Source organism: Egretta garzetta, unplaced genomic scaffold, assembly GCF_000687185.1.
Source record: "Egretta garzetta isolate BGI_Z169 unplaced genomic scaffold, ASM68718v1 scaffold220, whole genome shotgun sequence".
Classification (NCBI taxonomy): domain Eukaryota; kingdom Metazoa; phylum Chordata; class Aves; order Pelecaniformes; family Ardeidae; genus Egretta; species Egretta garzetta.
Window position 1 is genome coordinate 6721140 of NW_009258414.1, and position 5986 is coordinate 6727125.

General features: G+C 36.3%; 1 protein-coding gene across 1 annotated transcript in view; it reads right to left on the reverse strand.

The window, feature by feature from the left end:
- LOC104130068 (connector enhancer of kinase suppressor of ras 2) overlaps window positions 1–5986 on the reverse strand; it is a 205563-nt gene that overhangs the window by 88155 nt on the left and 111422 nt on the right. The window lies entirely within an intron of this gene.

Sequence of the window (5986 nt, forward strand, 5' to 3'; positions counted from 1 at the left end):
TCTTTCCAACCCTGTCAACCTTTTTCCATAAAACCCCCTGTCCTTGATATGCTGACTGTCAGCGCTCCCCTGTCTTCTACACCAGAATAACACAGTGTGTAACACAGTGTGTACAGTTCAATTGAGCTCTCAGTTACTTCCTGTGGTAGAAAGATTTTTAAAGGACAGTTTATTCTTCAACATGAAAAGACACTGACACTTAGAAAAATATTGTTTCTAAAGGACGATCTGTGTCAACCCCGCTTTAGTGACTGGTGTGCTTCATCCCCACCCCCATCCTCCTCATTTTCCTTTTTAAATTCAGCATTTGTAAAGACAAAGACTAGAATCTCCAGGCATATTTTAAGCAATACTGGCACAGCTTAGCAGAACCCCTCAAAAGTTTAAACTGCTCAGATATATACACGAAGCAGTTTGTTGATCTAAACAAAAAGCTTTAAGGGGATCAGTTTCATCAAACTTCCAGTGAAAAATTAAAATCATCTACTCTGGCTTACAAGAAATGTCCAAAACTGCAAAATGGAGTCATTTAAAGAGTTGTTAATTCTGTGAACCCAGAAAAAGCACGCAAGTATTCACAGTCTGAATTAGGCAAAAGAGCTGGACTTTTCTTTCAATATTAATTGGCTATCTTTTTCTTCATCATTGTTTTATTCCGTTTCCACTAATTAAGCATTTTATTATAGCTAATTAGCCTAAAAAAAAAAAAAGGAAATATATTCTGAAAAGTTTTCTGTCAGATAACATAAGTTCCAGGCAAATACTGATTTAATACTGCAGCTGAAGAATTGAAGCAGCAAGCCTCTTTTTCCCAAGCCCAGATATGAACAGCTATCGAGACAACTGCTAACACTTCTGGAACTGTTAGAAATAGATCTTTTGTTTACATTTGTTTTCTATTTTACCTGTGGATTAAAGCAGTCCTATTGGTTCAGCATATTCAAGAGAGTCATATTCTTCTGTAATAATGTATTTTTATATAAGCATAATCTTTAATTAACTTCTAGTTTATTAGAAGAGGATCCACATATCTGCTATTTTGATCCTATTAACTTCCATTATAAAACCTGATGGAAATGAAGATATATTCCCTTGTAAGCTAATTATCCTCATATAACTTTTTACACAAACTGCTTACAAACTATTTCAGAGATTTCAGTCATACGAGCTGTCAAAGAAAAATAGCAACAAACATCAAGCTAAGACTAAACAAGAAGAGTATTTTGTCAGTGGGTTTCACAGAAAAAAGCACATAAATGAGGGAACGTCCGAATCCTGGAATCACCCTTTCTTCCTCCTCTTCTGGCTCCTTTTTAAAAATGATTTCTCTCCTTTTTTTTTTTTTTTTCAGGAATGAGTCTTTATTCTGCTTCTAGTTTCTTCTTGAAACCCACCAACCATCTCAGAGCACAGGAGAATGACCAACTGTACCCCTTACCTCTGGGCAAGAGTTGAGTATTCTCATTCACTCTGTGAAGACAGCTCAGACTAGTCAACAGTTAAGGGGTTAGAAATAAATAGTTGCTTTTTAATAACTGTGATCTATCAGATATGAAACTCCAAAGACTTAGACTAATATACAAGAGGTGAAACAAGGAAATGTTTCACAGGCTGTTATACCAGGAACCTGACTGTTCCCAAGTAACTCTGTCACTGTCCCCTAATGAGAGAGCGACTTAAAGGTTTTTAATTAAAATCTGACCTTTGAAAATATATGGGAAGGAATCTGCCATTTAAAATCCCATTTTAAAGAGACTATTCCCCAGAGAAAGGTGTTTCACATTGTAAGTGGAATTTCCTTGAAAATTTTCTTGCACTCATCTGGTTAATTAACCAGGATATAATGACAACAGTGTGTTTTTAAGGGTCAACAACTATTCCCAGGTTAATCCATGGATTTTTCAAACAATATTTGAAGAGCTCTGAATTTCGCAGTGATGAGCAATTCTGGCTCACACTTCCAACAGTAGGCCACCGTTCCTTTTTGGGTGACAATGACCTATCATCAGGTGATTCACGTTTTCATACAACTTCTCTGCCTGAATATGAAAATACTTCTGCATGGAAAATTCAGGTATCTAAAACTCCAAAATGGTCTATATGTCTCAACAGCACTTCTACAGGGACTGCTGGCTCTACTTTTATACCACAATGAAGCATCAACAGCGAAGATGCAGATTTGTAATGCTACAAGCTACCAGGGAGCTGTTACACCCCGTGACCTTTTTCCCCAAACATAAAACGGTTCTTTAAGCCTTGTTCTAACCATCACATTTGGACAGAGGCATATAAATTTCTTTGCTACTACGTAGCATAAGAACAGCTCTATTTATTTATCTGAACCATCTTACTCAGAAGAGAGTTTATTGTTCTTTCTTACAATCCTTTTACTAAATCCTACCTAAATAGAAACCCATGGACAACAAAAAAGTTAGGCTATGAGAACCTTTTTAATTCAAGCATGATGGAAGTTTGTCAAATTTTGGTAAGCCTTTAACAGTAATCTGAACTAATTAGATTAACATCCTAACAGCCATGTATATTTCCATAAAATAGCTGCCTTCATATTCTACTTTTTCCTCTTGCATTCTCTTGGAATTCCTTTCTTGTAAAAATGGAAAAGATTGGCTTTTGTCACCTTAAATTACAAATTCCACATAAGTACTATTTGAAAGGGTAGCTGCAGATTCGATAGATGAAGAATCCTTAATAAAGAAAGGTCTTTGCATCTGACAGCTTGTCTGTTTGGGTATTTTTTTTCTCCAGTGATACACAGCTGGTCTTATAAAAATGTCTATTCCCACAATATTTGCCTCCCTTAAATTCTTAAATGAAACAGGAAAAGTTCCCTCTGCAGAAAAATTAACAAAGCTGTGGATATAAGCAGTGTATATCTTAATTAAAGTGTGACAGATTATACTGTTCTGTCAGCAGCAGGAAGCTCAGACACAAGAGAAAACCACAAAAAAAAAAGTGAAAGGAAGAGGAAAAAAAGTGAATCTGCATTCCAGAAGCAAAAGATTCTTCAGACATCAGAAGATACAAGAACAAGCAATAAAAAGCCAACAGCCTGCCTGTTTAGAATCTCCTGCTCTAGAGTAATCATTAATCTCAAAGAAGATTTAAGTTGCATGTTACACAGAAGTACCTTTAAATATTTGTACAGCACATCAAGTTCAGAAGATAAAAAAAAGGTTTAGGCTGAAATAATACTGTCTCTAATAGAAAAAAAACCCCTTCCACTACTGACAATCTCTGATCATCCAAGAGCAGTAGGAGGAAAAAAAACCTCCAAACTTCAAAACCCCCTCCATGCTCCTACCTTATGGACGGTCTATGTATCCATCATCTCACTTAAAACACTGGTTCCCTTAACCTGCCTTTGTTTATCTGACAGCAAAACTGTTCCAAAGCTGGCTCAACCTAATCTGAGCTAATGAACAGTACGGTTTGCATAGCCTTTCAGCTACCCTCACCCTCAAGGACTCAGCAGCAAGCTTAGGAGCTGCACCTCTTCCTTATGCCGGGCCCATCAATCCAACCAACTGAAAGTGGGTGCTGCTGCACCAGCTTTGTCTAATCACTAAACAGAAATTCTGGGCCTCCTAAATGCAGAACTTGGTCTACAGACTTTTGAAACATAATAAATTCCAGGGAAGTAGATTTTTCAAGTATCACATTTTTGAAAAAAATCTTGCCTTGTACCGAGCAGGTATGTGCAGTGTCTAAAAATTAAAATCATGCCATAGTTTCATTTACCACAAGTTATTGTAACTTCAAAAGGAAGTTTACCATGCAATGCAATGGAATGGAAACCTATCTTTCACTAAGCAGAAGGAAAAGTAATTTGTAAAAAGCATTTGTAAGTATAAAAAAAGATCCAATTTCCTTTGTCATGCTACAACTGACAATTTAAATAACTCAAAGAACTGAAAAACTAAAAGCCAAGGAAGGGAATTTTCTTAATCATGAAGTTAAAGTTTTTTTATTCTATTTCATAAAAACTTATATATGCGTGTTCTTTCTGTCAATACAGTCAGAACTGACAGTGGTTCTCAGAGTCTAATACTTTTTTAGTACAGGAGCTTATTTCAAGTTTGTCAAATTGGTAGTTTGAAACAGTGTTGCCTTCCAGACATCTCATTCAGACTGATCATAGAGTACAGTGCAAATGTAAATGGCATTACCACACCTACTACTACAATTCAGGAGAAAAAGTGTTTTACACTCTTCCAAGTTACTTTAAAATGAAATGGAAAATATATGAAGGGTGGTTTAGTATTTACCACTGAAAATTCAGTGGCTAAAAAGGGAAAAGGAGGAAGCAATTTGACCAGTATATGCAACTGGTACAGCTTGGGAAGGAATGAAAGGAGAGGGAAAAACCGCAGTATGTTTCTGCAGGCCAGCAAATGCCTGCCGAGATCAGGATGCAAACACAATTATCAGAACTTGGATAGGAACCTAAAATGTGTGCTTCCCAATGCAAATTCTTTTGTCCAGCAAGCTGCCATGAAACTACAAGCAGAGAGTGTGTTCTGGGGAAATGCATGAGATAAGACTATTTTCTAATAAAGCAGATGGAAAAATAACATACTTTAGAGAGGGGAAAAAAGAAAAAGATGACTATTAAGCTCTTAAAAGCGTGGACAGAAAGTTAGGAAATGCTAGAACTGAAGGTACACATTCAAATGACACACAGTCCCTTTGTGAAAATACTTTATGATCCAGAATTTATTTAAACAATTAAACACATAGACATGGCCCTGCAGGAGTTCTGACTGTGTAGTAACTGTATGGACTCGGACCTGGAAATTAATTCAGTTTATGTGTAAGCTTATGCAATGTCTATAGGATTTCTGCCTCATTTGTTGAAGAAATTAGAAGGCGTATAATAAAAGCAGTTTTTCAAATGGAGTTTTGAGAATAGAGAAAGGCTCATAATTAAGTCAGTGGAATATCATTCCAGATAACCGAATTCTTATATAAATCTGAGCAATTTACAACACATTTTTCACCAATGGCAAATTCTGTGTTCATTTTCTAGATGCCAACCCTGTATGAAGCTGAAGCTAGATTTCTCAGTAGCTCTGAAAACCTTAGCTACACTTAAACCCAAGAGAGACTGTATTTTAAACTTGTGCTATAAAAGTAACAAGTGTTCTGAAAAATTATATGGTAAGCTTCTCCTGAAAAACAGATTTTTGGTGATTTTGACACAAATTGCTCTGCGCATGAGCTGCGTATCTATGAAGCTAAAATTACAATATCATTTTCACAACTGTGTTGTGAGGATGAATTAATTAGCATCTGTGAAGCACTCAGTAAGGCCATGTGAAAAAAAAATCTCATGATGAAATTAGTAACTCAAGGGAATGCATAGCTAAGCTGAAGTGTGGTAAATAAGACCTCAACCCCTGCGCTGAATGATAAGGATAAAAATGGAACTCTGAATACTTTCCATTCAGTGAATAGCACTCATTTTTCTCTTGAATGGAGCAGAGATCCTGTGGAAAAAGACTGCTATACAATCATGAGAAAGCCATTTGTAATTCATTACTCTGTTCTATATTTGATTCTCATTAATGTTTTCTTTTCCTTTTCACATGATTTTTCTTTTATTCCCATTTATAGGCCTTTTTCATATTTTTTTCTAAACAGAACACAGCATCAGCAAAATTGATTATAAGGAACTTTCCAACCTAACATGTTACAGCGCCTTCACAATTAGGCACAGAAAACTGTCACAAAAAAAGAAAGAAAGAATTGATGGACAATTTTGATTGCAGTATTTGTCTCATGTCCTCTGTCAGCAGTGCCACTTACTGCAGTTCTGTTGGCTATAAACTTATAGGTACACTGTGGATGGAGAACTGTGCCACAGTTCTTCCACCCAGTGATAAGAGTCCAGTTGACAGCATTACTACAGCACCAGCCCTGTCTGCTTGATATCCTATTAGAAAAGAGGGTGGTCCAGAGGAAAGAG